The sequence below is a fragment of the Panthera pardus genome, unplaced genomic scaffold, assembly GCF_024362965.1.
Source record: "Panthera pardus isolate Hobbes unplaced genomic scaffold, ASM2436296v1 HiC_scaffold_7, whole genome shotgun sequence".
Taxonomy (NCBI): domain Eukaryota; kingdom Metazoa; phylum Chordata; class Mammalia; order Carnivora; family Felidae; genus Panthera; species Panthera pardus.
Genome location: NW_026527002.1, coordinates 26,456,554 through 26,475,063, shown reverse-complemented (window position 1 = coordinate 26,475,063; position 18,510 = coordinate 26,456,554).

Here is an 18,510-nt window from a genome sequence, read left to right as displayed (position 1 = left end):
TTATACTTGAGTTAACGGACTCATTATTTCAAACATCATAGTCTGAATCAATATCAGTAATGATTCATTCTTTTGATTAAGAAGTGACTCTGTCTGTAGATGTCAGATAATTACTGAGATGACCTATAATGAGGACATTTCACAACTCTCTGACTTAAATTTCTTATTCCCTCAACAGCATAATGACTTCCTTCTAGATCTTTTTATAGTGTCTCTATGCTCCTGGGGTTTCTTTTCATGATCAGTCACTATAAAGGTTTGCTCCTATCATCGGTTTTTAGACAAAGAAATGCTGTGGCTCTATACAATAAAACCCGTGTTTTGTCTAGATATTTTAGAATTCTGGCATATTTCCTCATTTTTTAAAGACAGGCTTGTCCCACACATCTGTGTATAAATTGCATGAAACTGCAATAGTAAAAGATGATACAGGATACTCTTTGTTATTCTGTTAAGTGCTCTGAGGGGAATTAAAGTGGTTTCTTTTATATAAAATATTAAGATTAGAAATGCAAGATGTTCTTCTGATCCTGCCCCTTAGGAATATGATATTTAAAAGTAAGTAAGGAAAAATGATAACATCTTGATGACACTTACTATGAATCTTGAAATTCATAGTAATACCAACATACAAAGAGCACTTTGTGGGCGAAATCATAAATTTATTGTTAAATCACTTTATTCATTCTCAAACAATTTCTAGGGAATCAAATATTGCACCAACATTATAGTTTTTCTTTAGAATTCCTAACATGTTAATAACTCAGATACACTCACTAATATTAAACAATCTTTATATTTATAAGGATATCCTTATATAATATCCTTATCCTTTATAAGGATATTTATACCTTTTCCCTCATGCTAAAAATGTGAATCATCTTTTTATTGGCCTTTCACTGATATGCAGAATTTCCTTAGCTGTCATTTTGGTGGCTTAGTTCTTCCCTGGTTAATTGCTAGTGAAAACAAAACAAGTGACCTTAAGTGAATTCTGTTGCCTTTGTTAAAACAACATGAATAAGACACATGCTCAAATATGTTAAACATATTTTTAGGTTGTTTTTAACACTTAAAAAACAATTCACTTTTCAGGGCAAACTTTAATGAGGAATATAGTCCGTATTGATGTCTAGATACTGTCTTAAATAAGGAAAGCCTCAAACTCGTTAATTAGAGGTTTCCATTCTTTTCAAAATATCTGCATTCCTGTTAGGTTCAGAGTTGCTTAAAGAATTAGAAATTTAGAAATGATGATGACTCACATGACAGATCCATTATTTGCCAGAACCTACAAGGCAAAGGATTTTTTTGGCAGGGGGGCTCATTTGATAAAACTTTAACTAATTGGGGGGCGGGGGGAACAAAACAAAAAAATACCTATAAAACGAAACATATATTTTTATTAAAATACTGTATTCTTTTCTTTTTTTTTAACGTTTATTCATTATTTTGAGAGACAGAGAGAGACAGAACATGAGTGGGGGAGGGGCAGAGAGAGAGGGAGACACAGAATCCGAAGCAGGCTCCAGGCTCTGAGCTGTCAGCACAGAACTCCACAAGGGGCTTGAACTCACAAACCGTGAGATCATGACCTGAGTCGGAGTTGGATGCTTAAAAGACTGAGCCACCAAGGCGCCCCTACTGCATTCTTTTCTAATTTATAACTAATAGTCATCTTAGTTTTAGATCTGACATTAAAATTATATTCACCAGTGCTAACAAACTAAATCTAGATAACTCGAGAGGCTTCCATCTTCTGTGTATGAAATTCAACCAGAACAATGAAGTGTAATGTAAATAATGGGAAGCATTGAGGTAGGGCTCAATCTCTTTTCCAATTTGCTATGTCGGAAGTTTCAGTTTCCTCATCCAAAAAAAAAAAAGTGGGTTTTATACTTGATCCCATGTATTCTTCTTTCACACAGTTTTTTAAAATTCTTCAAGTCTAAGAGTAGAGTTCACATAAACACCAAAATAAATAAATAAATAAATTAATTAATTAAATTAAATAAAAATAAAGTCAATTTTGCAAGAGCTAAAACCTTAATTGATCATAACTTCCAAGCTTAAAAGGCCATGTTCAAGGTAACTTTAAAAACTCTAAATCCTTAAATTACTATTATTTTTTAAAAATTTTTAATGTTTATTTACTTTTGGAAAGATAGATAGAGTGCAAGCAGGGGAGAGGGAGCTGGAGAGAGGGAAACACAGAATCTGAAGCAGGCTCCAGACTCAGAACTGTCAGCAAAGAACCCGACATGAGTTCCAACTCACAAATGGCGAGATCATGACCTGAACCAAAGTTGGATGCTTAACAGACTGAGCCACCCAGGCACCCTTAAATCCTTACATTAGCCACCAAATATGTAAATAAATGAATAAAAGACAGTAACTCAGAATTTTCTTCTTTTCCATTTAATACATAATATAGAAAGTGGTTTAATTTAAATGATATTTGATAAATAAGACTGAATGCCTCCCTTATGCCCAATGCTAGAATTATTTATCAGACTAGTGTACAAAAATACAAGTATGTACTACCCCCGAATCGTGTTATTAGTTTTTATTTCTTTATCACTCTGGTCATAGCAAGACAGTAGATCATAGAAAATTCAAACTTTAGGGGTGCCTATGTGGCTCACTTAAATAAGTACCTGCTCTTGATTTCAGCTCAGGTCAGGATCTCACGGTTTGTGAGTCTGAGCCCCGAGCTGGGCTCAGCACTGACAGCGCAGAGCCTACTTGGGATTCTCTCTCTTCCTCTCTCCCTGCCCTTTTCCCACATGCAAGCATGTACTCTCTCTCTCTCTCTCTCTCTCTGAAAATAAATAAATAAACTTTAAAAAAAAAAGAAAATCCAAACTTTAGCTTTGCAGCTAATTACATAAGTATTTTAGTTTCCTAGAGCTGCTGTACCAAAGGACCACAAACTGGGGAGCTTGCGGCAACAGAAATTTATTGTCACAGTTCTGGAGGCTACAAGTCTGAAGTTCAGGTGCCAAGAGAACTGTTCCTTCTGGAGACACTGGGGGAAACTGTTTTATGCCTCTCTCTTAGCTTTTTGTGGTTGCCCCAAATCGTCAGTGTTCCTGTGCCTATAGACTCAGCACTCCACTTTTTGTCTCCATCTTCACATGACATTCCTGTGTGTGTGTGTGTGTGTTCTATTCTTATAAGGATATGAGTGGTATTGGATCAGAGCCCAGTCTAATCCATTAGGACCTCGTGTTAACTTGATTACATGTGCAAAGATCGTTTTCTTTCTTTTTTTTTAAATAAATGTTTATTCACTTTTTTTGAGAGACAGAGACAGAGTGTGAGCAGAGTAGGGGCAGAGAGAGAGACACACACAGAATCCGAAACGGGCTCCAGGCTTTGAGCTGCCAGCACAGAGCCCGATGTGGGCTCGAACTCAGGAACCATGAGATCATGACCTGAGCCGAAGTTGGACACTTAACCGACTGTGCCACCCAGGTGCCCCAAGACGCTGTTTTCAAATAAGATCACATACACAAGTATCAGAGCTTAGGACTTCAATATATATCTTTGAGGGACACAATTCAACCCACAATATTGACCAATCTTGTTCTGATTCCCAGTTGATCATCAGTAACTGTAATGAGAATAATACCTGTATTTCAGGAGTAAATAAAAGATTATTTATAAAAAATTAACACTTAAAAATTCTTATAATAAAGCCACTTATAAAGATACAGTGTCTGGAATAAGAAAATATGCATTCAATGAAAGAAAACATGAAGTTTGGAGGCTAAAAATTTATTTTTTAGTCATCAATTTCTAAGATCTCTCAAGATATTTTATAAATTAAATAATATATAAAAGATATAGATATTTATGATGTATTTCTTTATTTCACTATTGAGGAAAGTGACTTCCAAGTTGAATACATTTAGGGCAGTGGTTCAGTTGGTTCAGAGTCTGATTTTTGTTTTTGGCTCTGGTCATGGTCTCAAAATCATGGAATCAATCCCTGCATCAGACTCCATGCTAAACGTGGAGCCTGCTTGGGATTCTCTCTCCCTCTCTCTCTCTTTCTCTCTCTCCCTCCCTCCCTCTCTCTATACCCTTCCCCACTTGTGTGTTCACACACACTCTCTCTCTCTCAACATAAATAAAATTTAAAAAGACAACAACAGAGTTGCATATATCCATGTAATTGGTGCCTGGGTTGTAATGACAAAATATACTTATTTTTTGGCCTGCTGTATCTACCCAAATGTATCCCCATGGTTTATCATTTACTTTTTAGAGTTGCTTACATTTGGTATGCTATCCTCTTCCTCTATTTGAAGTCTATGGTTATACCTAACGAATATAAAAGGGCATAAAAAGTGTCTGAGAACTAGGTAGGAAAATGAGGGAGTAGAATCATTATACTTCTTTTGAAGTTTAGTGGCTTAAGAAATTGTTCTGGAATTAATTGACAAAACAGGCCAACATTCTCACAGATTTCATACTCATCTATGATATTGTGATATAATAAGAAATATAAATTTTAGTCTTCCTCCCCAGCTCCTGGCCAAAGCTCCTAAACCCTTGTAATTTATTAAAAGATAAGAATAATAGAAGCATCTTTTGTTATAATACTTTATTTTTGTTTCTAGCTTCTTAAACATTTCCTGAGTTATCAGTATGAGAAGGGCAGGTATTGTTATTCATAACAAGCCCCTTTCAACCAAACCTGAGTTTATACTAATGAGGTAGATTTGGAGGATGGGGACTAGTTGCCACGAATCCACCAAGTGATTACAGAGTTGGAACTTTCAACCTCACCTTCAATCTCTGGGGAGGAGAGAGACCAGAAGGCTGGAGGTTGACTTAATCATCAATGGCCAATATTTAATCAATCATGCCTATATACTGATGCCCCTACAAAAATTCTTACTGATGAAATTCAGAAAGCCTCCATTTTGGTAAAGACAGGGTTGGAGAATGGCATGTCTGGGGAAGAAATGGAAGCCTTGTGCCCCTTGAGGATACCTTGCTATCTGGATCTCTTCCATTTGGTTGTTCCTGAATTGTATCCTTTATAATAAAGGCTAAATATAAGTAAAGCCCTTTCCTGAGATTTGTTCTAGCAAATTATCAAATCCACGGGTTGGGTGGGTAACCAGAACTCTTGATTTACAGACAGTTGTTCAGAAGTATAGATGACAACTTAGGACTTGCAATTAACATTTGAAGTGGAGCATGACAGTCTTGTGGGACTGAATCCTGAACATACAGTGTCTGTGCCTACTCATGTAGCCAGTCTCAGGATTGAGTGACAGGACATTCAGTTGGTATCTGCAGAGAACTGGAGAATTTCTTGATGTGGAAAACCAATATATTTGGCGTCAGGAGCTTCGTGAGTGGACAAAATAGAGTATTTCCTTAGTTGATGCATACCGAATATTTCTTTTTAAAAATTTTTTTTAATTTATTTAATTTATTTTATTTATTTTGAGAGAGAGAGAGAGAGAGAGCAGGGAAGGGGCAGAGAGAGAGGGAGACAGAAGATCCATAGTTCTGTACTGATAACAGAGAGCCCAATGCAAGGCTTGAACTCATACACTGTGAGAGCTGAAGTTGGGCACTCCACTGACTGAGCCAGTCAGGCTCCCCATGATATTGAGTATTTCTAATGAGTGGTTTTTATTTTAAATCCATTTCCATAACATTTCATGGAGTTAAAGGAAGGTTGAGTTTTATCCAATTTATACCTCCATGTACGAGCTCAATTTCTTACATGAAAAATTTATGTAAAAAGAGATGTCGAAGTTCCCTTAGTAGTTTATTCTGTTGCCTAAATACGAACATAGTGGTTCCCATGCCTCCAGAGTTCATTCTGGCTATTCTAACTGCTCAGTGAAGTCTTTGTTGTTCTACTCAGTAAAGTAGAATGAAGATAGCAAAAGAGGAAAGCCTCTTTGCAATCTCTAGAAGGAATGAAGTCATGTTCTATTCATGAGCTTTTGGGTGGTGAGTATTATGATCAAATAGGCTTTTAGGAATGTGAGGAGCTCTTGTCTACCCATTGCATACTTGGAAAGAAACAGTTTCCCTTCAGGAACCACACTCCAGGCTCCGGTTCTCCCTTCCCCTGAATCTCAGGTTCTCAGTTTTAGTTCTCATGTGTCCCTATTAACAAAAAACCTTGTTTTTTCTTGGTAGACTATCATTATTAATGTAAATTTGGTCTTCTTTCTTCGAAAGCTGAATTATTTGTATTTATAAATATTTGTCAAATACCCAATCCCCAGAATCCAAAGGAGGAAAATGCAGAAGAAAGAATCATAGTAGAAAGGGGAAAGAAAAGGGAATTGGGGGGAAGAAAGGGAAATAAGGAGGAAAAAGGGTTCTTGCAAGTACCTTTTCTTGCAAAGATAAGAATAAAATCACAACAAGTTGAGTATTCATATTAAAGAAAAAAAAAAGATGAATGTTTCAACCTTCCTTCCCTGTATTCACTACCAATGAGTCAAATTCTTTAGACTTTTTCCTGTGTTATTGCACCTTTAAAATGGAGAAAATATTAGCTATTAACCAAATATGAACTATTCTTGGACTTTGGGAGTTACTCCTCATCTTTTCTATCTCTATCATAATCCTTATTCCTCAAACTTTACCACACAGGTATGTGTTGCAATAATTTACTATCTTTTAGATTCTAATTTGGTAATTTGAGTACTTTTCAAATTTCTATTTTCTTATTGTAAAAGTAATATTTGGGATGGCTACACTAATCCACTGCTTTCTGTTGATATAAAACAGATAGGAGGAAAGAAATAAGAGAGGGAGGGAAAAGAAAGAAATTAAGAAAGAAAGAAAGGGAGAAGGAAGAAAAGAAAGAGAGAAGGAAAGAAAAGAAAAAAAGAATATTACTTTAGTAATACAAACAACCATTTTGGGGGTTCATTAATCTTTTTTAAGTTTAAAGATGGAACTTAATGTTCTCTCTCTCTCTCTCTCTCTCTCTCTTTTTACTACACTGTGTGTGCTATAAACCTCTCTCTCCCTCCTCTCTTTCTGTCTCTCTGCCTGTCTTTAACTCTCTCCTGTTCCTTAAATTGTAAACTTTGAGAAGAGAGAGATCAGATATACAAATATATACAGATATATACAAATCTCTCTATAAAGTCCCAAGTAATATGGTCTGTGACATTAGTGCATAAAATTAGAATTGAGAAATAAATATTTCTGTGTTGTTTTTTTTAAGACAGTGACATTAACTCACATTGCTTAAATAGACTTTGTTTTATTTATGATCCTAACATGATTTTATTGCTTTGTTGTTGTTAGTCTTGGTCAAACCCTGTCTGAGGATATGGAAGAGCTGGCTAAATACTAAGATGTTAAGACCAAGAACACCTTTATTCTGTTTTACTTCATGCTTCTAATTAGAATACAAACTCAACAAGAAGGGTCTCTAGAAGGGAAGGTGTTTTATCATGCTTCCTGTATACTCACCATTTAGGCATCAGGATTGGAAAGATAAGGTAGCACATGAGACAAAACTGCATGGGACTCTTGATTCCCAAGGGATTACCCACAGAACTTCTTTACTACTCAGCACAGCCATCTTAGGAACAAAAGAGACAACACTTGCCTTCCATTTAAATGTTTGGACTTTAATAAGAGCTTTATTGTTTTTTCTGGGAAACTATAAAATCTGAAAAATTCCTCAAAACTTCACACGTGGCTAACTCCACTGCTTCTCATCAAGTGTTCTGTGGTCTCTTAGGGCATATTTCAATTTCACTAGGCTTAACACACTTTTAGGATGTGGCCCAACAATGAGCAAAGGAAAAATATATTTCCGCCATGCTAGACTAATTGTTGCTTGTCTTCTTTTCATTTTTTATTTAGTCTCAATATAATTCTCTGGTTGCTCATTCAAAAACAGCGTTATGGGAAACTTGCTATGCAGTATGGTAAGGGGTCAGGTATAACTAACTAACTACTCATGTAGTCATCTTGGGTGGTCAAGAATATTGTGGTTTGGGAAATTTCCTTCAAAAATACCTTGTATTAAAAACACCTGTACTGAATCCATGTTACTCTTCATTAGTATGGCTAGTTCAGAAATATTTCACAAATCAATATAAAATTTTGAAATTAAATGATGTGCTAGTGTCCCAGTGGATACATGGGCTTAGTGAAAATGTTTTTAGGCAAGCAGTTTGTGTTTTTACACAAAGGAAGAAAAAAGCATGTTTCCATGATGCATTACCTGTATATCATGTCAGTTAAACTCTCTCTCACTGTGGAATGTTCTTAGTCTGGTTTCTACACAAAAACATGTATATCTTCAGGTCTCTAACTTCAGAGACACAACTCTTGAGAAAAGCAATCTCAAAATAATGCCCTAAATAACCACAATTTTAGAAAAAACAACCTCATTAAAATCAATTGAATGCCATCATATGTTAAGAAAATTCACAGTTCAATATGAACTTTTTGCTTTTAAAATGCTCTTCTCAGGGAACTCTTTTGCACTGTTGATGGGAATGCAAACTGTTGCAACCATTCTGGAAAACAATACGAAGTTTACTCAAAGAGTTAAAATAGAGCAACCCTACGATCCAGCAATCACACTACTAGCTATTTACCCAAAGAATACAAAACAGTAATTCAAAAAGATACATACATTCACGCTGATATTTATAGCACTATTATCTGCAATAACCCAAATATGGAAACAGACTAAGTGTCCACTCATTGATGAATGGATAAAGGAGATGTGGTATATACATACAATGGGCACAGCCATAAAAAAGAATGAAATCTTGCCATTTGCAATGACATGGATGGAGCTAAAAAGCATTATGCTAAGTATAATAAGTCAGAGAAACACAAATACCAAGTGATTTCTCTTATATGTGGAATTTAAGAAACAAAAGAGCAAAGGAGAGAAAAAGAGAAACTGAGGCAAAACAAGAAATAGATTCTTAACTAGAGAACAAACTGATGGTTACCAGAGGGAAGTTTGGGGAGGGATGGGTTAAATAGGTGATGGGGATTAAGAAGTGCACTTGTGATGAGCACTGGGTGTTGTATGAAAGTGTTGAATGACTACATTGTACACCTGAAACTAATACAATACTATATGTTAACTAACTGGAATTTTAAAAAAAAAGAACAAAAACAAACAAAAAGCCCCCAAAACCAAAAACTACTTTTCTCTGCCAAGGAAAGATAAAATAAGAAACCATAATGGGAAGGCCAAGCACATGGGTCTGTACCTTTGCTGCCTCCATTCCCTTTTCTAGTCCTAACAATCTCCAGTCAAGAATGACTTGCCAAAGAACAGGGTTGGCAAGCCTGTAGGATATTTACAATGCTTAATAAAATTGTCAAGTATTATGTTCGTCAGTTTCTGTGGAAATAGTTCTAAATTTTGAATTCAACCCAATGGTGAATACATTGTGTGAAAAATCTGAACTTAGGGGCGCCTGGGTGGCTCAGTCAGTTAAGCGGCCGACTTCGGCCCAGGTCATGATCTCGCGGTCTGTGAGTTCAAGCCCCGCGTCGGGCTCTGTGCTGACAGCTCAGAGCCTGGAGCCTGTTTCAGATTCTGTGTCTCCCTCTCTCTGACCGTCCCCCGTTCATGCTTTGTCTCTCTCTGTCTCAAAAATAAATAAACACTAAAAAAAAAAAAATCTGAACTTATATTGCAGATAGGTATTTATTCGTTGCTTTGTTTGTCAGTGTTTGAATGTAAATTAATGGTGGTAAAAAAACAATATATGGGAGAAGTAGTTTTATGCTTGTATCTACACAGGAAGACAAGATCCTAATCAAACAGAAATGTCCAATTTAGGTCAGTCAGTTTTTCCTCTCTTTGGAGCTATTCAATGTAAATTTAAGTTTTCCATGGTCTGTAAACTGTGAAGCACTTTTTCTGTTTGCTACTATTTTATTTTATTTTTTTTATTTTATTTTTTTTAATTTTTTTTTCAACGTTTATTTTATTTTTGGGACAGAGAGAGACAGAGCATGAACGGGGGAGGGACAGAGAGAGAGGGAGACACAGAATCGGAAACAGGCTCCAGGCTCCGAGCCATCAGCCCAGAGCCCGACGCGGGGCTCGAACTCACGGACCGTGAGATCGTGACCTGGCTGAAGTCGGACGCTTAACCGACTGCGCCACCCAGGCGCCCCTGTTTGCTACTATTTTAAACTTGATTCATGTTTGATTCATTTTGTCCATGTAGATCCAATTAAATAAAATAAACAATGGCCCAGCAATGATTTAATGTAATGATTTAATGATTAAGGTCATTTTTTTAATTCCTTAAAAAAAAAAACAATGTCTCAATACCTCAAGTGAAATAAAAGTGAACAGATCCATGTGCAATAGAGTTTCTAAAAACTGCTCAAGAAAACAATTTTAAGAAAGAGTAAAGTACAGTAATTTTAAGAGAATGAGAAGGAAGCCACAGTATGGGCGAAAATACTTATGAAAGACATTTACTAAAGAACTTTTAACCAAAGTATATAAAGAACTCTTAATATTCAACAACAAGGAAGGAAAATTTTAAAAAACCCTAATATAAAATAGGCCAAAGACTTTAACAGACTCTTCAGCAAAGAAGATATACAGATGCAAATAAGCTCATGAAGAGATGCTCCACATTATATGTCATCAGGAAAATGCAAACTTAACCTACAATGAGATATGACTACACACTTCTTAGAACGACCTAGATCTAAAACACTGACAACAGCAAGTACTGGTGAAGATTGGAGAAGCAGGAACTCTCATCCATTGCCGGTTGGAATGTAAAATGGAACAGCCACTCTGGAAAACAGTTTGATGGTTTCTTACAAAACTAAACGTACCCTTACCTTGTGATTCAGCAATCATGCCGAGGAGTTAAAACGTCATGTCCACAAAAACCTGCACTTGGAAGTTTATAGCAGCTTTATTCATAATTGCTAAAACTTGAAAACAACCAGATGTCTTTTAGTAAACGAATGGATAAATAAACTATGGTATACTCAGATAATGGCATATTATTCAATGCTAAAAGAAATAAGCTATCAAGCCATGAAAAGACATGGAAGGACCTTAAGTGCATATTACTAGGTGAAAGAAGCCAATCTTAATAGACTAGATACTATATGATTCCAACTATATGACATTCTGGAAAAGGAAAAACTATAAAGAGAATAATAAGGTCAGAGGTTGCCAGAGGTTCAAGGGGGCAGAAAAGGATGAATAAATGGAACACAGAAGATTTTTAGGGTAGTGAAATTGTTTTGTATGAAACTATAATAATGTGCACATGTCATTTGTATTTGTATAAATCCACGGAATGTATAACACTGGAGTGAACCCTAATATAAATTATGGACTTTGGATGTTGCAATGTTTATTGTTGGTTCATCATTTGTGCCAAATGTTCCACTCAGGTGGAGGATGTTGATAATGGGGGAGGATATGCATGTGTGAGGGAGGGGGTATGTAGTAACTCTCCGTACCTTCCTCTTAATTTTGTTGTAAACCTAAAACTGCTCTTCAGAATAAAGTCTTAAGATACATACACACACAGTCAGATACGCACACACACACAGTCACAATATTTCTTTTGATTAGAAGATGATGAAAGAATATTGAAAATAAAATGCAAAAGAAGTTTTGCTTTTCCTGACATTTGCCAAGTATTCATTCATTTACTAATTCATTCACTCAACGAATATTTATTGAATGTAAACTAGAAACACTGCTCTCAAAATTAGGGCTTTGGCAATAGAAAAAGATAAGCAAAAATCCCTGCCCTCAAGGACCTTACATTCTGGAAGGGAGAGAAGCATAGTAAGATAAATGTCTATTTATCATATCTATTTTTCTATTTATCTTTTATCTACCCATAAAGTTAGAGGATGACCAGTGCCACAAAGAAAAAAATAAAGCACGTATGGGGGATAGGAAAATGGGAAACTTTTTGCAATTTGAAATAAGATCATCCTGGGATTTCTCACTAAGAAGTTTGCATTGAATTAAAGACTTCAAGGGTCAGGGTACCTCGCTGGCTCCGCGGGTAAAGCATGTGCCTCTTGATCTCAGGATTGTAAGTTCATGCCCTACATTAGGTATAGAGATTATTTAAACATAACATCTTGATAAAAAAAAGCCTTCAAGATTGCAGGAGTAAGTTACTAACAAATTGTCTGTGTTTCTGGCTTGTCACTGGCTCATACAACAAGGAAGGCATCATGGCTGAAACAGAATGAAAGAGGAGTAAGGAAAGTTAAGTCAAAGGAAGCAAATCTTGTATCTCCTGTAGGCCATTATAAAGGCTAGAGAATTTTGAATAGAGAAGTGACATGATTATGGAGTAAGATGATTCTAGCTGCCCTGCTGAAAATACACAAGAGAAAAGAATGAAAGGAGATGGGACAGTGAGAAGGTTATTAGAATAATCCAGACAAGATGTGCTGAAGACTTAGCCCTGGTCGTCAGCAATGCAATTAGTAAAAAGAGATTCGATTCTGAAAACATTTTGAATTTAGATGTGACAATGGTAGCTGATAGATTTACTGTGGAGTCTGAGAAGAAAGGAGAAATGTCCAGGATCATTTCATGGTTTTTGCCAAGAGCAACAGGAAGAAAGAAGTTGTCATTTATTGAAATGCAGAACACTTTAGGAGGGGTAGGTTGGAGATCAATTTTGGATAAGTTACAGCTGAGCTAACTAATACACATTAATTAGAAGTATTAAATAGGCAGTTAATATTTGGGTCTGGGGTTTAAAAGACAGGTCAACAATATAGATGGTATTTAAGCCATAATAGGGTGACATCACCCAGAGAGTGTGCATGGGCAGGGAAGATAATGGGTTAAGGACTGAGCCCCAGGCACTCAAAGTTTTAAGTTCAGGAAATGAAAACAATAAATGAGGTTGTAATATAGTCAGAATCAAAGAAATACTTTTGCAATATAGAAAATATTTATAGAGACTTTTCAAAAAGACTTGGCCATATTTTGAGTAAAACTGAAACCGCTTAAAAGCATCAAGTGGAAAAAAATCAAAATGGCTGCACTAACGCTTCAGCGAAGCTCAATTTTACAGTAACCTTTTTCCTCCCTTCCGCAAATCTCTTCTCCTTTCTTAGCCTTTATTTCAGAAACTCCATACCACCCTAAATACCTGCAAAGGAGACTGGCAGAATTTCTGTCAAAACTGGCTAGAACCTGTGTTTCCCTGTATTACTCCTCAGGGCCTTCCCTCCAGGGAGGCTTGCAGTTTTTTGAAGACCTTAGCTTGCATCCGCCTCCTGCCTCCTTTGCCAGGCAAAGCAATAAAGCTATTGTTCCTCTTTCACACAAACTCTGTCTTCACATTATATTCTGGCTCTGAAGTAAGGAGGTAAGGAGGCCAGTTTTCCACAACAAAATTAGGATGACATTTTTGGAAATTTGATATTAGCTAATAATCTCTAGCAAAAAATATAAGAAAAATATCAAAAGACGGGACCATTTAACGACACACAAAAGTAGTAAGGTTATTTAAATTTAAAATGGCCCTTCAGTTTTGAGGACATTAAAAGGTCTTAATAAATTTCTTCATTTGAATATAAACGAATATAAAAGTTCTCAGGAGTAGGATCACAGTGATAGTTCATGAGTTCGTAGTTGCAAAAACAGTTATTTTGCAACTGAATCTGAATCGAAGAAATAGAAGTTACAAAATACACTCTACTTTTATGTAAGTCTTTTCATCAAGTTGAGAAACAGAATAATTCTTCCACCCCTCAGAAAAATAATACTTCAAAACTCAGTACCAAAAAGCCATAACATTTCTATTTGTTATTATACACCAACACCGCTAAGCTCACTTAATCTGAGAATCATGTTCATAAAATGACTCAGAGTATTACTTATTCATTTCATAGATAGTTGTGTTTTATTACTTATTAAAATAAACAGGAGAGAAAAATGCTTGCATCTTGTCCTTTAGAGATGGATATTTTTGAAACATTAAAAAAGTAAAAAAGTTATCCTAACATAATTATTCTTTGTAACATCTTTTGGTTGGAGAGGCACACTGTTTATATGCTTTAATTTTTTTTTCATTATTTTGCTTTTGTTCTTTTAGAAGAAATGTGATAATTTCACTGAATGTGATAGTTATTAGTTTGTGTGTGTCCATGCCCAGACAGCTGATCTTCATTATTTGTGGATTCTGTATTTGTGAATTCACCTACTTGCTAAAATTCATTTGTAAACCCAAAATCAGTACTCTTGGTGCTTCTGTGGTCATTCACAGACATGCACAGAGAAGCAAAACATTTTAGTTGCCTGCAGCTCACATTCCCAGTTGAGGTCAAACAAGGAAATACTTTGTCTTGTTTGAGCTTTCATGCTGTAAACAGTGTCCTTTTCATGGTCTATTTAGTGCCACGTTTTTTGCATTTTTGTGCGTTCTGTTGGTGATTTCCCTCTTAAAATGGCCCCTAGCTCTAGTACTGAAATGCTGACTGGTGTCTCTAGCACAAGACGTCCATGATGTGCTTCATAGGAAGTATACATTTATTACATAAGTTTCTCTCAGCCATGAGTTATAGGTCTGTTGGCATGGGTTCAATGTTAATGAATCAATAATACATATTAAATAAGGTGTCTTTAAACAGAAAACACACATAAAACAAAGTTATGTATTGATCTGTTAGTGAAAACGTTGTGATCAGAAGTTCACAAGGAACCTAACTCCTATTTCTCCTAGGAGATGTGGTTTACTAAGCCAGTATTCACGGCAACTTTGTAGAATAGAACAATAGCAAATGACAAGAATCAAGTGTATATTTAAATTTGATTTTTAAAATTTTATCGTTGCTCAAATATAAATAGAGCACGTGTAAAATACTTTATCAAACTAATCAATTAATGAAAACAACAGAAACATATTCAAAAGAGAATTTAAGAAATCAGGATTTCAATAGCCAGTCAAAAGATAGATAAACAACAGGTTCATATCTTACAAGACAATAAACCATAAGCTTTTGGAGTTGTCTTTTTTTTTTTTTACCAGAGAGAAAGTATCTGCGTCTCTTCAGGACAAAAAACTACAAGTTATCATGTAAATCCACCAGGACGGACATCCTCAATCAATGATCACTCAGTATGTTTATATATGTAATAAAAGGCATATTTCTGAAGCACATTTGCACTTCAATCTGATAGTGCCTTAGCCTGAAAAAAATAAAATGTTCTTTTACCTAGAGACATTTTGGTTTTGAATGAAGTCTATAGTTTTATAACCTATATGACTTAATATTATCAAAAGACAATTTATCTTTCTGTCTAACAAATATATGCATAACTTATCAAAAAATCCAGAGTTTAGGATAATGTCCAAAGCAGAGAAAATCCTAGATGAGTTTCATGCATATGGTTCTATTTGCATACCTTATTTTGAAGTAAACTTTTCACTCAGTTGACACCATTATATTGTTAAATACAAGTAAGTGAAAGTAAAATGAAGAGCCTAGATAAATTGTTCAGGTTAAGGCAAATAATATTAAAACTACTACATAATAGAACAGTGTCTAGAAACATCCCTGGGTTGATTTCTCTTATCAGTGATTTAGTCTTATTTTCACCCTAGTTTTTCTATCGCTAAAAGTAGTCTGTGAGATTGAGATGGATTACCCCGGAGAGGAGAACAAAACAAAACAATGAAAATTTGAAAATAACATATTTCTTGGTTTTGAGTTTCTAATGAGCATTTGTTAAAATGAAGAGTAGATTATAGTGATGAAAGTCAGGCTTTTAAGAGATAAGGAAATATTTTGTGAGAATGCCCAAGGTGTGTGTGTGGGGGGGAGGGGGGAGGGGTTGTTACATATTAACATATCAAGGAGAAACATTAGTGAATGGATTATGGAGTAAATTAGCAGGGAAGGAGAAGAAAGAAGACAGGATGAAAAGGACAAGAGGTTAGATGCAAGGGTCCTCATTCCTCTGGGTCCCCACTTCTCAACCTTAGATTGATAATGGTAAAAATAGTAGTAAAATTATCCAAATATGGGAACCCTAGATGCCTAGAAAGATCATACACAACTTGGAGAACTCCTATGTGTCCAGTGTGGTGCCTTTGCTAAAGAGCAGAAATAACTGAGGGTGCTGCCCAGGTAGATGGCCTGAGTCAAAGTCTCCCATTTCCCATGCCTAGTGCAACAATGTAGGGAATCCCTAAGTACTGAATTCTGCAAGAACTGATGGTGCTGCTTCATGGGGTGAGGGTGGAAGGGGAGGAAACCACAAAGAGAAGCAAAAGAGGAAAAGCAAGAACTGGATGTCTGAGCCAACCTCAAAGGATGGGCAGTGCCAGGGAGAGCCAAATTAGGGACTGGTTAAGCAAAGAAGACCCAGGTGACCAGGACAAGCATGTAGGTCACTGGCAGAGCATGCAAGGATCTTAGGTACAGCTGTTTACTATACCACTCCACCAACACCTAGAGGATATGCTGTCTTTTCCTTTTTCTGAAGAGGTAGAAGCAGAAGGGGAAATCCTTGAGGAATCAACTGAGAGAGGCTATTTTAAACTAGACAAAAAAAAGGAAGGAGAGTTCATTGAGAACTGGAATAGCTTTCCTTACTCAGGGGAATGGGACCCTTAAAGAAGGTTAATCAGAAATATAGCAAATTTTGGAGAATTTTACAAATTTTAACAGAATCCAGAAGAGAGTGCATGGGGTTCCCAATTAGTTAGAACTATATACTCAAGCAAAAATTCGGTATCACCAAATAGTTGGTAATAAGAAAAATAATGTTTTTTTTTTCCAATTTCCCAATTTTTTCCTAATTTTCTATTTTGAGAGAGAGAGAGAATGTGGGGGAAGGGCAGAAAGAAAGGAAAAGGCATTCTTAAGCAGGCTTCACACCCAGTGTGGAGCCAGGTGAGCAGCTAGACCTCAAGAAGGTGAGATCATGACCTGAGCCAAAATCAAGAGTCAGACACCCCATCGACTGAGCCACCTAGGCACCCTTCCATTTCCTGGTATTACATAATTTTAGTTATTTGAAGTTTAGTCCAATATACCCTTCACTATGATCCCAGGGAAACCGGTGAATTATATCATGAATGAAAGTATACTTTGAAGAGATTTACAATACATTCCAAGGATGCAGGGGCACTATCCCCATAACAAATTGACAAGGATATGAGCAGAAAAAGTTACAATAGCTAGTGGTACATTGCATAAATAAATAAATAAATAAATAAATCTTTCCATTAATGCTGTTTTGTGCAGGATGTGACTGTTCTATTAGGCCTAAAACTGTACCAAGTTAACAAAAATTCAAAACAAGTTTGGTATCATAGCAATAAAATAGTAGGATATTGACTAATTCATCCCTTCGCCCACAACAACAAGACATTAAAAAAAAATAGGAGTAATAGAAACAACTTCTGTATAAGCTATTTGATCAGAATTCCTCTTTTTCTGGTGTGTAATACCATATTCTTCCCAGTGTTCCTCAGTTCCTTTGGTATCCCAACTAAACTAGATCACTTTCAGCCAGGGTAAAATATAGACGCTGTAAATGAGCAAATGATTAAAGAAAACAGAGTTAACAAAAATCCTTTACCTATACAATTTTCTATATGATTGGCTGTACATTATAACACATTTTAACTAAACCGCTGTACTATCATAATGCCTTTCAGTGGAGGAGGAGAACGCAATTCATTTAAGTAACAAGTTATAAATCATACGTAACTTATAAATTATAGGAAAAGCATATAACTGACATGACAAAATTAATTATAACAACGTAAAAATGGCAAGTCTGAAGAAATTTTGCATTGGATTAGCCTCCTTTTGATTCTCTTCTTCAGAATTAAAAGTGTGTTGCCAGTTCATCGTTTTAAATTCAACAAGAAAGAAAATATCTCTGTTTTTGTACTTGATTTGGTAAGCCTATGAGCGGTTGCCCATAAAGAATCACTTTACCACAGTAGTAGCCAGCTGTCCACTGTGTCTTTTGGGTAAGAAAAATCCACACACACTACCCTGAGAGTATTATAAATAATAAATGTACTTTTCTCAAGTTAAACTCTTCTTCTAGTCACCATTGAGCTCATTGAAAGAACTGCATACACTCTTAGGCTCCATTTCATCCCTCATTGATAACTGAACTCACTTCAATGTGCTTCTGTTCCATTGCATTGAAAAAGATTTCACTAAAGTTACCTGTGGGCTTGCAACTTTTCAGCCTTCTCTTATGATATCTGTCCAGGATCTGTACGGATCCAGAATCTGTAATGATTCCCATATAATTTTTCAGAAACACGAAATGCTATAATCTGTCTCCAAACACACAAGATATACTAGCAAACATTAATACAAGTTTTCTTTATGGAAACCCATTTTTCATGAACTCAGACGACGACTGTATCATGCCCCCTGGATATGCCAAATTCCTTATGTTTCTCATCCAGAAATTATGGTTAGGATTCAGAAAATGAGAAGTCATCTTGTTTCTGATGGCTAAGA